The following is a 17,409-nucleotide window of genomic DNA, read 5'->3' as shown; positions in this document are numbered from 1 at the left end:
CTTAATTGCCCTCTGAAATGGTGGCTCACCACAAAGGGAAATTAGGGATGGGCAATAAATGCTGGCCTTGCCAGTGATGCCCACATCCAATGAATAAATTTAAAAAAAAAACACTTTTTGTGAATGAAGATCTCAAAGGCTGTGTCAGAGCATTACATGCTGATTTGCTGATTTACATTATATTGGGAATTCAGTAGCATACATCCTACGGCTATATACTAAATTATAATTGGCAAATTCTGTCCAGTCTAATTTTGTCCAGTCTAACGGGTCTGAAATGGATGTGGGATCCTGTTCTTTTGCTGCATCATTGTCTGGCATATTTACTGCACATTAGAGAACAAAGGAAATTTTCCATCACCCCAACTATGGTTAAAACAAAAGCAAAATGCCGTGGAAACTGGAAATCTGATTAGTTGGACGCATAAAGAGAAAATGCTGGAAAAGATTCAGTCAGTCTATGTAGAGCCAAACAGAGTTAATGTCACTCACCATATTATTTTAAGCAATTCATCTAATAGCTGAGTTATTAATTATGGTTGGGTAAGGCAATTTAAGGCTGTATGATGCTGACTTAATATAGTGCACCCTTTGACTCACTGTGAACTATCCGCTATTGTATAACAAAAAATGTACTTGAGTTTCGTGCATATCCATCATACTCTGGATGTCATATTTAGAGATGTTGCACTGTTGAAAATAAATGTTAAAGAGAAAGAAAGCCACTCATTTTATGCTGAATTATTCTGACCCAGAGCCTGAAATTTACACACAGCTACCACTACCCTCGAATTGACCTCCGGAATTTACAAGCAAATACAATTACCTGGTTTTGCTTATTTATTCCATTTTCCCAAATGGTGGTACAGTACCTGAGCAGTGGCCCAAAAGGGACAGGTTTGGTCAAACACATATCATAACTGTACTGCAGATCTCAGATTACCCACAAGCAATGCCACAGGAAATCTGCTATGCTGTATTGCCCTAATTTGCGGTCAGCGGCGAAGCAAAAACATCCGCCGATGGCCCCAGAGAAAACTGGCCACAAATATCTCGCGAGAAGTGGCAAGAAGTTTGACTTTTTCGATGTACAACTGAGATCGGTATAATTTAACGGGGAATCCCGTGTGTAAGCTGCTGTGACATCAACAAAGTGTCTCAGCAGCCAATCACAATGCAGAATTCACAGACAGGGAACCAGGAAGTGAAGAAGCTCCTTTTATTCTGACTTTTAAAAAAATGGTACAGAGAGCAAAACAAAGATTGGGGCTCTCACATGGGGGAAAGTTAAACCTGAAATAAAGATGAACAAACTTAAAAAAAATACAACTTTTTAAAAAGTTTCTTAAAAATTGTAATTTTTAATTATAATGGATAAACTTGACATTCCACAGAATTAAAACCAGTTTTTCAGTGCGTTTGTTTAGCAGTCAATACGCAAAACGCACTGTCAGAGGGGCAGTACTGAGGGAGGGCCGCACTGTCGGAGGGGCAGTACTGAGGAAGCGCCGCACTGCGCTGTCGGAGGGGCGGTACTGAGGGAGCGCTGCACGGCGTTGTCAGAGGGGCAGTGCTGAGGGAGCACCGCACTGTCGGAGGGCAGTACTGAGGGAATGTTAAACAAGGTCTAACATTTAATGGGGTATTTAACGGCAATATTAGGTGGAAAAGCCCACGTTTTCATCAGTTTCACTGATTTCTCTGATTGCTGGCTCTGGCGGATGAGCACAGGGCAGCCAGTGTCGGAGCAGTGAATGCGCTGATTCCTGAACTTGCAGTCAGTTTCAAGTTCGTTCGCTGTTGCTACCCACCGCAAATTCCGGGCCAATATGTTTGGATCCGAAAAGGAATGCTAAATAAAAATACAGTTTCCAACATTGTTTATTGTAAAGACATTTTAAAAGTTTCAAATCAAACAATATTTTTGTTGCAATATTTGACAAAAATTGAATGATTACTGCTAATTTACTATTCAGCGAACGGTGCATCTCGACATAGCTTTATGTGCAGTCAATTATTAAATTGTTTTATATATTTAAAAAAAACAGTGACTAGTTCTACCGAAGGAGGGCTCTGTGGAAATGTATTTCCGGGTGAAATCTCTGCTGATTTTCCTGGTTTGGACTCTGTCTGTACTGTGCGCGACGCACGAAGTTGGAGTTGTTCTCGTCGGCTGGCTGGGCTGGTGAGTTTCTCTGTAACCGACCTCGTCAACAAGAGCCAGCCAAACCGCGCTAAAAGTTACGGCGGGGCGAACACAACACAATACAGACAGCCCCGACTGGCCACTTGAAGATCAAATAGCGCAGAGACTGAATTAAAGAGTTTGAGCTTAAAAGTACCGATAAGGCAATTGAAGATCTTTTGAAATCCTGGTTGAATAAACCACTGCAGATTCAACTCGGATCGTAACAGACAAGCTTTTCTTTGAAAGGTATCTTTTATTCCTCGAATATAACGTTTGAGTAACTATATTGTTTTAAAGTAAGGAGCCTCGCTCTTTTGTGAGTGAAATGCAGGATTGTGGCGTTACAGGATTGTCTCATGGGCATTTTTGGCTTCCTAAAGTTTAGATTGTTCACATTTTCTGGGTCAAACTTTGTGGAGAGTTTGTTGTGTGTGTGTATTTTCCCCCCTTAGGGTGGAAAGTGATGAGCGTGTGACTGGCAGCCCCGGGTGGGACGGGACGGGATGGGATCGGTTGCCCGCAGGTAGACGAAGCACCACTAACACTGGGCTCATGGTGTTCAGCTGGCTGGGGTGGGAAGTGGCCGGGATGTTTCTGCGCCTGGTGCACCCATTGCCTATTGAACGACGCGTCTCCTGGGGCCATCTTCATGAAAACAAATGGTTCTCTGTGATACTCACCGCATGTCTAAAGGCTTGATCAAACCTGCGTCAACACTGCGTGTCTGCCCAAGTGTTGCAGAGACTGGCAAATCACGTCATTGCTCAGCCGAGGTTTGTTTTTTTGCATTACATTTTAGGCGGGGCGTCAGTTGTGCTGGAACTGTACCTGTAGGGCTTTTTTGCCCCTTTCTTTCCAGGCTGTCCTTTGCTTTTGTTCATTTATGTACAGCTATCCGCTCTGGGACCAAGAAAGCTTTAGTGCCAGCTTAACTCTATCTTTGCGGATCATCGGGAGTGCATGTCTGAAATCTGAGGATGGGAAGAATTTTACATTTTACAGATAGTTAGTTGACAATAGTGACTGATTTCACCTCGTGTTAGCGCCACCAATGGGGTGGCGATTAGTGCTCCTTCAGTCTGATGTCATTTCAGGTCTTCACAAGTTAGGGAGATAGGACTATGCTCCGACCCTGCCCCTTGTAGATAGATACCTGCTGCTGATAAATATCGAATTGCAGTAATGTTATGCGTGCTGACTCAGTGAACCAGCTATCATCAGACATCACTGCTACGTTTGCTCTCCTGTGATGACTGGCGTTTGCTGATAAATGATGAAAGTTTAGAGGGGCACTGTTCTACCCAGTCACTCACTGTAATATAGGACGTACAATTCTTACTTTAAAGATGTGTTTTTTTTAATTGCGGCAACATTGTTTGTAACCCCCGAACTGTCAATTCTACAGACTTTTTTTAAGTGACTGGAATGATTTCAAATGCACTGCAACTTTTCTAAAACTGACCTTGACGTTATGTAACAAAGAAAGACTTGCATTTATATATTGCATTTCACAACCTTAGGACACCTCAAAGCGTTTCACAGCCAATGAAGTACTGTGGAAACATGGCTGGCAATTTACACCCAGCAAGGTTCCACAAAAGGCAATGAGAAAAATGACAGTGGATAGGCAATGGCAGACATTTAAAGATCACATGGATGAATTACAACTATTGTACATCCCTGTCTGGCATAAAAATAAAACAGGAAAGGTGGCTCAACCATGGCTAACAAAAGAAATTGGGGATAGTGTTAAATTCAAGGAAGCGGCATATAAATTGGCCAGAAAAGCAGCAAACCTGAGGACTGGGAGAAATTTAGAATTCAGCAGAGGAGGACTAAGGGTTTAATTAGGAGGGGGAAAATAGAGTACGAGAATAAGCTTGCAGAGAACATAAAAATTAGGTGAATTCATAATGGGGAACAAGGAAATGGCAGACCAATTGAACAAATACTTTGGTTCTGTCTTCACGAAGGAAGACACGAATAACCTTCCGAAAATACTAGGGGACTGAGGGTCTAGCGGGAAGGAGGAACTGAGGGAAATCCTTATGGGTCAGGAAATGGTGTTAGGGAAACAGATGGGACTGAAGGCCGATAAATCCCCAGGGCCTGATAGTCTGCATCCCAGAGTGCTTAAGGAAGTGGCCCTAGAAACAGTAGATGCATTGGTGATCATTTTCCAAAATTCCATGGACTCTGGATCAGTTCCCATGGACTGGAGGGTAGCTAATGTAACCCCACTTTTAAAAAAAGGAGGGAGAGAGAAAACAGGGAATTATAGACCAGTTAGCCAGACATCGGTGGTGGGAAAAATGCTGAAATCAATTATTAAAGATGTAATAGCAACGGATTTGGAAAGCAGTGGCAGGATCCGTCTAAGTCAGCATGGATTTATGAAAGGGAAATCATGCTTGACAAATCTAGAGTTTTTTGAGGGTGTAACTAGTAGAGTCGATAAGAGAGAACCAGTGGATATTGTGTATTTGGACTTTCAAAAGGCTTATGACAAGGTCCCATACAAGAGATTAGTATACAAAATTAAGGCACATGGTATTGGGGGTAATGTATTGACGTGGATAGAGAACTGGTTGGCAGACAGGAAGCAAAGAGTGGGAATAAGTGGGTCCTTTTCAGAATGGCAGGCAGTGACTAGTGGAGTGCCGCAGGGTTCAGTGCTGAGACCCCAGCTATTTACAATATACATTAATGATTTAGACAAAGGAATTTAATGTAATATCGCCAAGTTTGCAGATACTAAGCTGAGTGACAGTGTGAGCTGTGAGGCGGATGCTAAGAGGCTGTAGAGTGACTTGGACAGGTTAGGTGAATGGGCAAATGCATGGCAGATGCAGTATAATGTGGATAAATGTGAGGTTATCCACTTTGGTGGCAAAAACAGGAAGGCAGATTATTATCTGAATGGTGACAGATTAGTAAAAGGGGAGGTGCAACGAGACCTGGGTGTCATGGTACATCAGTCACTGAAGGTAGGCATGCAGGTACAGCAGGCAGTAAAGAAAGCAAATGGCATGCTGGCCTTCATAGCTAGAGGATTTGAGTATAGGAGCAGGGAGGTCTTACTGCAGTTGTGCAGGGCCTTGGTGAGACCACACCTGGAGTATTATGTGCAGTTTTGGTCTCCTAATCTGAGGAAGGACGTGCTTGCTATTGAGGGAGTGCTGCGAAGGTTCACCAGACAATTCCCGGGATGGCAGGACTGACATATGAAGGAAGACTGGATCAGCTAGGCTTATACTCACTGGAATTTAGAAGAATGAGAGGGGATCTCATAGAAACATAATAAATTATGACAGGACTGGACAGGTTAGATGCAGGAAGAATGTTCCCGATGTTGGGGAAGTCCAGAACCAGGGGTTCAATCTAAGGATAAGGGGTAAGCCATATAGGACCGAGATGAGGCAAAACTATTTCACCCAGAGAGTGGTGAACCTGTGGAATTCTCTACCACAGAAAATTGTTGAGTCCAGTTCGTTGGATATATTCAAGAGAGAGTTAGATGTGGCCTTTACGGCTAATGGGATCAGGGTGTATGGAGAGAAGGCGGGAGTGGGGTACTGAAGTGGCATGATCATATTGAATGGTGGTGCAGGCTCGAAGGGCCGAATGGCCTGCTCCTGCAACTATTTTCTATGTCTATGATGTTGAGGGATAAATATTGGCCAAGGCACCGGGGAGAACTCCCCTGTTCTTCTTCAGAAAATGCTTTTGGATCTTTCAAAGCCACCTGAGAGAGGAGATGGGTTGTCATCTGAAAGATGGTATCCCCAACAGTGTAGCATTCCCTCCATACTGAAGTGTCAGCCTGGATTATGTGCTAAAGTCTCTAGAGTGGGATTTGAACCCACAACCTTCAGACTCTGAGGCGAGAGTCCTACCACTGAGTGCGGATCCATTTTTGTGGCCATTTCTTTCCCCTGAGGTCCCATGAATATGAAAGTAATGTTGCCTGATTTTGTGTGTTGTGGACTTGCCATTTAATTTAGGCAAGAACCATGTATAGCCCATGCACTTCAGCAACTGTTGACATTAGGGAGTCAAATCTCATATTTTGTTTAATCCACATTTGAACAATATGACAATTTTTGATACATGGAGGAGAGCAGAAAGTCTTGTTTTATTGAGGGTGGAAATCTGAGGTCTCCTACTCCTGTTCAAGGTGTACAACCTGAGCATATCTGATCACAAAATTTCCACAATTTCTTCGATCGAGATTGAGATAGTCAGATTTTTGAATGATCAGGGAGTCAAGGGTTATGGGGAACAGGCAGGAAAGTGGAATTGAGGCCAAGATTAGATCAGCCATGATCTTATTAAATCAGGCTCGAGGGGCCAAATGGCCTACTCCTGCTCCTATTTCTTATGGCCTTATGTTCTTATCTGCTAGAATTATGATTTTCAGTGAGGAAGAACTAATGGTCTTATGTGCAGGTTTATTGGAGGAACAGTCCTGATTTTTATACATGTTGAAAGTTTGATATCTAGACCATGAGCAAGCTTAGCCATGTAACCAAAATTATAACTTGTTTGTTTGTATCATATAGTGTTTAGTAAAATGTAAGGTGTGTGCTACATATTTCTTCATTAAATTTACTTAACGGTTATAATAAAAACATAAAATGCTGGGAACACTCAGCAGGTCAGATAATATCTATGGAGATAGAAAGGTAGAGTTAACGTTTCACAGTCGACCTGGAACATTAATCAGCCGTGGCTCAGTGGGTAGCACTTTCGCCTCTTGAGTTAAAGGTTATGGGTTCAGGCTCCAACGACTTGAGCACAAAATCTAGGTTGTCAGTCCAGTGCAGTGCTGAGGGAGTGCTGCACTGTTGGTGATGCTGTCCTTCGATGAGATGTTAAATTGAGACCCCGTCAGTCTTCTCAGGTGGATGTGAAAGGTCCTATGGCATTATTTCGAAGAAGAGCTGGCCAATGTCTTCCCTGGCCAATATTTAACTCTCAGCCAACACCTAAAACAGATTAGGTGGTCATTAATATCATTGCTGTTTGTGAAAATTGCTATTTCTGTGCAAGTTCTTCTTTACCTTCCTCTCCATAGATCCTGCCTAATCTGCTGAGTCTTCAAGCCCATTTCTGTTCTTTCAGATTCACAGCATCTGAAGTATGTTGCTTTCAGTTTATGATTACTTACATTGGAGGCTTCTTCTATTTTGAGCTTGGTTGCGGTCCGAATGAACAATTGCCACAGAAACTGTAAACATATCAAGTGATTTATAGAAAATGCATAATTCAGCATTTGTGTACTGTGGCATCATAATTGGTTGATCTTATTTTTATTACTTGAGTGCACCAAGGCCCTGAAGATTTGTCGACCATATAGAAATAACTCGCCTGCTCTGGTGTAATAATAGAAGGGGTGAGCGCCTAGTTTTATAACCGCCTAGTTTTATAACATTGCAAACATTTTTTATAAGTTTCAATTTTCTCCCTTCCTCTTTTGAAGGTGCTTACTCTTGGTAGGGTACAATTTCAGGGACCTGAATCAAGGGATCATTTTTCATGTGTAAGATTAATAATGAGCACCAGCAGACTATTCCACATGATGGGCATCACACTGAGCTGATCTTGTTCTCGCCTAATATTCACTTGCATCCTTTCCAGCAGGAGTCAGTGGGTAGCGATCAGGTGTGGGAAGCCTGACTTTTTTGCCTCTTCCTAATCTGGGTTGTAACACCCCAGCTGAGATCAGATCATGGATTAAACTTGGTATCTTCTGGTCTTGTATGGCTTAGAAATACTGATTTAAATAAGCATCTCTGAATGAATGGCTTGCTGTGATATTAAAAATACAAGATTCAAAAAGAAAAATGTGAAATTCATCCATCCACAAAACAAACACTCAACCCTTTGTTTGGTGAATCAGCTGTCTTTTCTACGCACCCAGTTTTAAAGATTTGCTTCTTCTTCATCAACACAGACACTTTATTGTTCAACTGATCTATATTCTTTTCTAAAAAAAACCCCACCGTCAACCAGTTTTAAAATGTGGGGATCATTAAATCCTAACAATCCATACAGCATTTTATGTTTTCCTCAGTCCGAGAATCGAGAAGTCATGATAACCAATTTCACTATGTGGAGCCGTTCATTTTGCATGTCTATAATAAAGCACATGCATTGCAGTATTAGGTGTATTTTGAGTACAATGGGTACAGATATTGAATCATTTTCTTAATAAGAACATAAGAACATAAGAATTAGGAACAGGAGTAGGCCATCTAGCCCTTCGAGCCTGCTCCGCCATTCAACAAGATCATGGCTGATCTGGCCGTGGACTCAGTTCCACTTACCTGCCCGCTCCCCATAACCCTTAATTCCCTTATTGATTAAAAATCTATCTATCTGTGATTTGAATACATTCAATGAGCTAGCCTCAACTACTTCCTTGGGCAGGGAATTCCACAGATTCACAATCCTCTGGGAGAAGAAATTCCTTCTCAACTCGGTTTTAAATTGGCTCCCCGTATTTTGAGGGTGTGCCCCCTAGTTCTAGTCTCCCCGACCAGTGGAAACAACCTCTCTGCCTCTATCTTGTCTATCCCTTTCATTATTTTAAATGTTTCTATAAGATCACCCCTCATCCTTCTGAACTCCAACGAGTAAAGACCCAGTCTACTCAATCTATCATCATAAGGTAACCCCCTCATCTCCGGAATCAGCCTAGTGAATCGTCTCTGTACCCCCTCCAAAGCTAGTATATCCTTCCTTAAGTAAGATGAGCAAAACTGCCCACAGTACTCCAGGTGCGGAATCACCAATACCATGTACAGTTGCAGCAGGACCTCCCTGCTTTTGTACTCCATACCTCTCGCAATGAAGGCCAACATTCCATTCGCCTTCCTGATTACCTGCTGCACCTGCAAACTAACTTTTTTTGGGATTCATGCACAAGGAGCCTAAAAGAGTTTCATGCACAAGGAGCCCCCAGGTCCCTCTGCACCGCAGCATGTTGTAATTTCTCCCAATTCAAATAATATTCCCTTTTACTGTTTTTTTCCAAGGTGGATGGCCTCACATTTTTCGACATTGTATTCCATCTGCCAAACCTTAGCCCATTTGCTTAAATCTCTTTGCAGCCTCTCTGTGTCCTCTACACAACCCGCTTTCCCACTAATCTTTGTGTCATCTGCAAATTTTGTTACACTACACTCTGTCCCCTCTTCCAGATCATCTGTATATTGTAAACAGTTGTGGTCCCAGCACTGATCCCTGTGGCACACCACTAACCACCGATTTCCAACCTGAAAAGGACCCATTTATCCCGACTCTCTGCTTTCTGTTAGCCAGCCAATTCTCGATCCATGCTAATACATTTTCTCTGACTCCGCGTACCTTTATCTTCTGCAGTAATGGTCCTTCATATATCTCATTCTAAATATAGGGAATCAAAGTTTGTATAAGGCTAAACTAACATGAGGCAGTCAATTGTATTATTCAATTTGGGATAAAATTTCTTAATATATTAAATTTCTCCATGATTATTCTCAGCAGTTACTTAATTATAAAACCAGCGGAAAAAATGGACTTGAAAATAAACTTTTGATTTATGTAGAATATAAATTTCCACTTAGTGAATAGTAAATCAGTGCACTTATTCTGGTTTAAAATATAAGCTGTACAGATTTCTGAGCCTAAAAGCAAATAGGTATAGACAAGATTCTGTTAATAAGGCTTGTAGCATGCCTGTTGCTGGAATTCTGTTAGGGATATTATTGTTATCTTAGCAGTTTCAATTCTAACTGGTCTCATTCAGAAAGTGGATGTTATACTGGATGCTACAGTCTTGATGTCACCAGACTGGGGCCTGTCAGTTTCAGGACCTTTTGACCAAGAAATGTGTGGGTTTTAGCATGTTATTTTAATTTGCACACCAAAAGAATTAGAAAAAAGGTGTGATTATTGACGTAATGTATTCTGTTGACAAACCATGCACTGGTGAATCTTCAAAACCAATAATCTGCAGTGGCAGGTTACCTAGCTTTGTAAATTATAAAATTAGATTTGACTGATAGGATAGGAATGACAATTTACAGTAGTTATCTACAGATGTTAGTTATACTGGGATGAGTTGGGAGGGCTTAAGTGGCTTCTTTACATTTCTAAATTTACAATCCATTTACTACTGATAGTGACAAAGGACAGTTAAACAGATTATGTATAAAAGATCCAATGCTGTGAATTTTATCATGTTGAGTAAAATGCACTGTTTTGATTGTACAAATTAATTATTTGTTGAGGATTTGGATAAATATTTGAAGGCGGAAAAAAAATGCAGAGATATAGGGAAAGAGCAGGGGAGTGGGACTAACTGGATTGTTCTTCAAAAGGATAGGCACTGACTTGATGGGCCGAATGGCCTCCTTCTGTGCTGTGCTAGTCTATGATTCTGATTCTATGAGAGAAAGTACTATAATGCTTCTTCACCCTCCACCCTAAAGAATATTTCATGTATCTACCTTAGTATTGATGGTTGAAAGCAACCTTCAAAGACATGTTTGGTCCAGAAAGGGTCTGCTTGGATGATGATCCAGAAAGGGTCGGCTTGGATGATGATCCAGAAAGGGTCGGCTTGGATGATGTATCAGTAGATTGGTTTCTAGTTGACTCCCAGCCACATGAAGAGGACTCAGTAAAGAAAGAAATAACCTGCATTTATATAGCGCCTTTCATGGCCTCAGGATGTCCTCAAGGGCTTTCTAGCCAATGAAGTACTTTTGAAGTGTAGTCACTGTTGTAATGTAGGACACTTCTTCACTCAGAGTGGTTAACCTGTGGAATTCTCGACTGCAGAAAGTTGCTGAGGCCAGTTTGTTAGATATATTCAAAAGGGAGTTAGATATGGCCCTTACGGTCAAAGGGATCAAGGGGTATGGAGAGAAAGCAGGAAAGAAGTACTGAGGTTGAATGATCAGCCATGATCTTATTGAATGGCAGTGCAGATTCGAAGGGCCGAATGGCCAGCTCCTGCACCTAATTTCTATGTTTCTATGAAATGCGACAGCCAATTTGGACACAGCAAGGCTGAAATAGTGCCATGGGACCTTGTACATCCACCTGAGAGGGCAGACAGGGCCTCGGTTTATCATTTCATCTGAAAGATGATACCTTCAGCAGTGCAGCACTCCTTCAGTACTGCACTGGTGTGTCAGGCTACATCTTGTGATCAAGTCTCTGGAGTGGGACTTGAACCCACAATCTTCTGACTCAGAGGTGAGCGTGCTATCACTGAATCATGGTTGACATCCTTTCTGTTCCTGGATGCCAATGCTAGCTCAGAACTTGTGTCAAAAGCAGTTGGGACTTGAACCTGCCAAATGCATCATCAGAGTGGGTCATCCTGGAGACTCAATGTGGTGGGTTTTCTTCGCCCGTTTTTGGACTATATCCATTGAATTCTGTTCTCTTGAGTAAGAAAATGTTCTTTAAATAATCTTAAATTGTAACATTTACACTGGAAGAACTTGCTTATTTTCCTCTCCTTTCTTTCTGAGTTTGAATTAAATTAAATTGGAAAGATTTCTAGACGTTTGACTTTATTTCACTTTCAATGGGATATGGTTGAATTGCAGTGACGTGTACTTCACTGGGCGATAGGGTGATAATTATAGGATGAAATGTTCCTGTTGTCCTGATTATCCACCATTCCTCAGAACATCACAAGTGAACGTGTTAGGGCTTGATTTCTGATGTACCGCTTGTAGATCAAGATAATTTACAAACAGATTGGCCTAAAAATGTGTTGCTTTGACTGGATAATGTAAACACTTTATGTAATACCAGCATGGCAGTCTCCATTGAAGATAATAGAAATTCCTGAAATTCTTCTGAGTAAAAGGCTGAAGTACCCAGTGTTCTCGAGTCTTCCATTAGACTTAATAACTGTTAATTGCACAAACATTGTTGCTATGAAAGGAAATAGTGATTCTGAAGCCAGCGGATGAGTGGGGATTTACACTTCATCTTATGAATGCAATTTTTATAATCCACCCTAGTGATACTAATAACCAGCCTGTTACAGTTTTGAACAAACCGATGTAAAGGAGCAGTATTTCTTCATTGACATGGCTGAGAGGATTGATAATCCTGATTCTACTGTCAACAATCTGGCAATTAGAAATAATTTTGCACTTTTTAGAAACAATTTATCGTCCCCAGAAGCATAAAGCTCCTACCACTGTTACTATTTCCACTGAGCATGGGCTAATCAGGTTGCAGCTGTATGTCACCACTCACCACTTGCAATCATCTTAAATGTAAAGCTTTCAATCCCAACATGATTAACTGAGGAAGTTTGCTTTTTTGGAAAGGAAAGTAACCGTAAGAGTAAACTGCTATGTTTCTATACTGTTTGCCCCAGACTATGAATCAGTGTAGCCAAGAAAGTGGGTGAGCAACCTCCTCTTGCCTCACTACTGATGCTCTATGCTGGGTGCTGGAGATACCCTGTACCTAAAAGTAGCCTGGGAGTGACTTTGCCCTTCTTCCCCTTGTCCTCTTTCTGGGGTCAAGTTTCGGCCTGAGTTGCTCCTATTTTTTTGGAATGGTTTAGAATGGAGCATCTTAGAAATTAGAATTCTCGGCATTTAGTTTGCTCCAGTTCGAGTGAGTTAGAACAATTTTTTTTCAAAAGGGGGCGTGTCCAGCCACTTACGCCTGTTTTGCAAGTTTAGGCAGTAAAAACTTACTCCAAACTAACTTAGAATGGAGTAAGTGTAGATTTTTGTACGCACAGAAAAACCTTGCCTACACTTACAAATCAGGCGTAGGGAACGAGAGATTGGGGGGGAGAAACGGAAGTAATTACATTTTACAAGCATTCAACAGTCTCACTTATACAAATAAAGAGCCATCCTGAATAATAAATGATAAATAAAGCAAATAAAAAATACATTGAATTTTCCTCCCCGCCACCCGCTGATCTCTGCGCGCCGCGCCAAGCTGCAAGGAAGCTGCTGGGAGGCCGAGAATTCCTCCGTGAGTTTTTGACGTGCTTTTGAGCACAGAAAACTGGCGTGGGTGTCGGGGCTGCGCCATTCTCGGCACGCCCCGAAATTTGAAGCCCCTGACTGTTGAAATGCATCCCAGGGTATTAAAAGAGATGGCGGAATTTATAGCAGATGCATTCGTTATAATCTACCAAAATTCTCTGGACTCTGGGGAGCTACCATCGGATTGGAAAGCAGCTAATGTAACGCCTCTGTTTAAAAAAAGGGGGCAGACAAAAGGCAGGTAACTATTGGCCGGTTAGTTTAACATCTGTAGTGGGGAAAATGCATGAAGCTATCATTAATGAAGAAATAGCGGGACATCTAGATAGGAATAGTGCAATCAAGCAGACGCAACATGGATTCATGAAGGGGAAATTATGTTTAACTAATTTACTGGAATTCTTTGAGGATATAACGAGCATGGTGGATAGAGGTGTACCGATGGATGTGGTGTATTTAGATTTCCAAAAGGCATTCGATAAGGTGCCACACAAAAGTTTACTGCAGAAGATAAAGGTATGTGGAGTCAGAGGAAATGTATTAGCATGGATCAAGAATTGGCTGGCTAACAGAAAGCAGAGAGTCGGGATAAATGGGTCCTTTTCGGGTTGGAAATCGGTGGTTAGTGGTGTGCCACAGGGATCGGTGCTGGGACCACAACTATTTACAATATACATAGATGACCTGGAAGAGGGGACAGAGTGTAGTGTAACAAAATTTGCAGATGAGTGGGAAAGCGGGTTGTGTAGAGGACACAGAGAGGCTGCAAAGAGATTTAGATAGGTTAAGCAAATGGGCTAAGATTTGGCAGATGGAATACAATGTCGGAAAATGTGAGGTCATCCACCTTGGGGGAAAAAAACAGTGAAAGGGAATATTATTTGAATGGGGAGAAATTTCAACATGCTGCGGTGCAGAGGGACCTGGGGGTCCTTGTGCATGAATCCCAAAAAGTTAGTTTGCAGGTGCAGCAGGTAATCAGGAAGGCGAATGGAATGTTGGCCTTCATTGCGAGAGGGATAGAGTACAAAAGCAGGGAGGTCCTGCTGCAACTGTACAGGGTATTGGTGAGGCTGCACCTGGAGTACTGCATGCAGTTTTGGTCACCTTACTTAAGGAAGGATATACTAGCTTTGGAGAGGGTACAGAGACGATTCACGAGACTGATTCCGGAGATGAGGGGGTTACCTTATGATGATAGATTGAGTAGACCGGGTCTTTACTCTTTGGAGTTCAGAAGGATGAGGGGTGATCTTATAGAAACATTTAAAATAATGAAATGGATGGACAAGATAGAAGCAGAGAGGTTGTTTCCATTGGTCGGGGAGACTAGAACTAGGGGGCACAGCCTCAAAATACGGGGGTGCCAATTTAAAACCGAGTTGAGAAGAAATTTCTTCTCCCAGAGGGTTGTGAATCTGTGGAATTCTCCCCAAGGAAACAGTTGAGGCTAGCTCATTGAATGTATTCAAATGACAATTAGATAGATTTTTAACCAATAAGGGAATTAAGGGTTATGGGGAGCGGGCGGGTAAGTGGAGCTGAGTCCACGGCCAAATCAGCCATGATCTTGTTGAATGGCGGAGCAGGCTCAAGGGGCTAGATGGCCTACTCCTGTTCCTAATTCTTATGTTCTTATGTTGAGAAGCAGATGACCTCCATTCAGTACTTCACAAAAGTGATGCAGCTGAGGTCAGGAATTTGCAGGAATTGTAATCTAGATCCCTCTTGTCTATTACACTGTTTGTTGGTACTCTTTGAATGGAAAATAACCTTTACTGAAAATTGCTTTAGTTGGATTCCCATTAGATTAATATTGTGCATTTTTGTTCTGTGACCTAATTAAAATTCATTTTTTTAAATGGGTATTCAGTTTGTGTGATAAATGTATGTCATTTGTCTAAAATATCAGGTGTTGACATACTTGTATAGTGCTGGATCTCATATTCCTCAGATGCTATATATTTCAGGATCAAATTAGTGACTGTTTAATTAGCATTTTTACTTTGGTCTAAATGTAATATGTAGCTTACATCAGGCACAGTAATGTTATTCTGCAACATGGTCAGGATCAGTTTATGTAAAAAGTGCTTAAGTGTAGTGTCATGACTGTGTCTGATATATACCCACCTAGGGCCCAGCTTTCCAGAGAGTCTTTAATACTAGCACCAAAGGGCAATGATCAGTTTAATGAAAAACATATTAACATTTAGTTCTATCTTGAATGCTCAATTCTTCCTTAAATCAAATACATTGAATTAAAGTCTCAACATTGCCTTAAGGTTGCCTTCCTTGATGAGTTTTATGTTGGAACAGTTGGAAGAAAATGTCACGTATTCATTATTCAGCTGTTAGAAACGTATGTCAAGGCTTCCTCAAATATACCTCGGGGTCATGCCAAGAAGGTCCCCACGTTTAAACACTAGTCTGGGCTGAGGTAACTGCTCTCAGCCAAGGTGGTGATAGGGGTAATATACATAACCCTATGTTGGGGTGGGAAGGTTGGCAAGAGTTGCCACACCTGATTGCTATCTAGTGATCCTTGCCAGAACTGCATGTGCTTGGACATCAAATGACAATAGAATTAAGATCAGCTGTAATTCTGCCTGTAGTGTAATAGTTCAGTTGGTAGAGCGGAGGACTGTAGTGGAATACAAAGCAAAGTCATCCTTAGGTCGCTGGTTCAATTCCGGCTCGAAGGAGCTAATGTTGGCCGACAGCCACACTAGTCTGAAAATGTCTGATCTTGGAAGCTAAGCAGAGTCAGGCATTGTTAGTACTTGGATGGGAGACCACCTGGGAATATCAGGTGCAGTGGGCTTAACTTAAAAAAAATAGCCTGCTGACGTTCCATGCCTAGGCACATGAACAATGGGCACTTGCGTGTGGTACCCGGCACCCATGGAACTGCACTCTGCATGTCTAGTTTGCTCTGGTTAACTTGCGCTTCCTGATCAGAATTTTGTTGGGAAGTTTGGCTTGACATTCCTGTGATCTTGGTTCAAGAGGCGAATGTGTAATGGCATTGCTTGCAACAGGATGTGGAGAATGAAGAGAATATAAATTAAATGTTCCCATTTAAAAAAAAACATTTAATGTTTCCAAAAGGAAGTAGCTGAAATAGTCAGTACCTGCTCCTCAGGCAGCAGGTCAAGTCTGAATGCTGTCAGTCCCTCTAATTTGCTTTAGTTGACTGTTTCTCATTGCCTAGCTCCCCTCCCCCACCCTGGTGTTTTGCATGTTGCCTGTAGTGTTTGACTGAAAAATTGATCCTGGCCACAAAGCAGTTTTGATGCTCCAAGAGAATACTGCACCATGTTGGCTGGAGGAGGGTAGGTGACTGTGATTGGCGCTGTGTGGGATATTGACAAAGGCAGGCTGAAAGAAAAAGTTTCCCAATATAACGACTGTAATGAGTTTAAGTGCAGTGTCAGATATCTCTCTTGAGAAACCACTCAAGAAATTTGGTTTAAAGCCTTCAAACAGCTGTGCCAGTAGCAGCATTTGAATGTGGGTGTCGGAGAAATGGAAACTTACTTCCCACACTACATGTATTTTGGGCAGGCAAGTGTTCAACATCCAGCCCAGTATGCTATAGGTGAAAGAAAGTTAAAAGTACGGGGTAAATTGTCTACATTAAACATTTGTAGCCAAAAGATTTAGTGCTGGAACAGTGACTTAGAGCAAACACGCATTCCACAGTCATGCCACCAGTGATGTCCCATCCATATTCTCATCAAGAATAATTAGATCAAATTTAGTGAAGACAAACATTGCATCTGAAAGCTTAAACAATTAAAATCCATTTATAACATAAAGCAAACATGGCTAAAAATAGATGCAATTCTTATGTTAAATACAATGTAAGCAGTAGGGACAGGAATAGATGTTTGTAGAATTTAATGTTTCTTTTCCAGTGTTACTGTATGTTCTGACACATGGCACTTGTAGCTACAAGCCTTTATCCCTTTGCTGATCTGGATCCAGTTGGCCTGCTGATGGTTTTTAGATATGTTTGGCCGAGACTGAATTTTGGAGGTGGTCGTTAGTTTCACAGGTCTCTGCTGCCTCAGATCATGAATTCCCTATCTCCTCCAGTTTGCAATTGTTACCTGCTTTTAAATGTATCAAAATAACATACTTTTAAAGTTTCTAATTTGGTCAGCATTCTCGCTTCGGAGTCTGAAGGTTGTG

The 17,409-nt window shown here is 41.7% G+C and overlaps 1 protein-coding gene across 1 annotated transcript in view; it reads left to right on the top strand.

Moving 5' to 3' along the window:
- The first annotated feature begins 2,131 nt into the window (after positions 1-2,131).
- Positions 2,132-17,409, top strand: part of pik3cb (phosphatidylinositol-4,5-bisphosphate 3-kinase, catalytic subunit beta) — a 203,438-nt gene continuing 188,160 nt past the window's right edge. Inside the window, exon 1 of the mRNA XM_070883608.1 lies at positions 2,132-2,434. The gene's annotated coding sequence lies outside the window, so the exon portion shown is untranslated. The remainder of the gene's footprint in view (positions 2,435-17,409) is intronic.

This window comes from Pristiophorus japonicus, chromosome 6, assembly GCF_044704955.1.
Source record: "Pristiophorus japonicus isolate sPriJap1 chromosome 6, sPriJap1.hap1, whole genome shotgun sequence".
Lineage (NCBI taxonomy): Eukaryota > Metazoa > Chordata > Chondrichthyes > Pristiophoridae > Pristiophorus > Pristiophorus japonicus.
The sequence above is the reverse complement of the archived record's forward strand: the minus strand, read 5'-3'. Positions and strand labels throughout refer to the sequence as shown.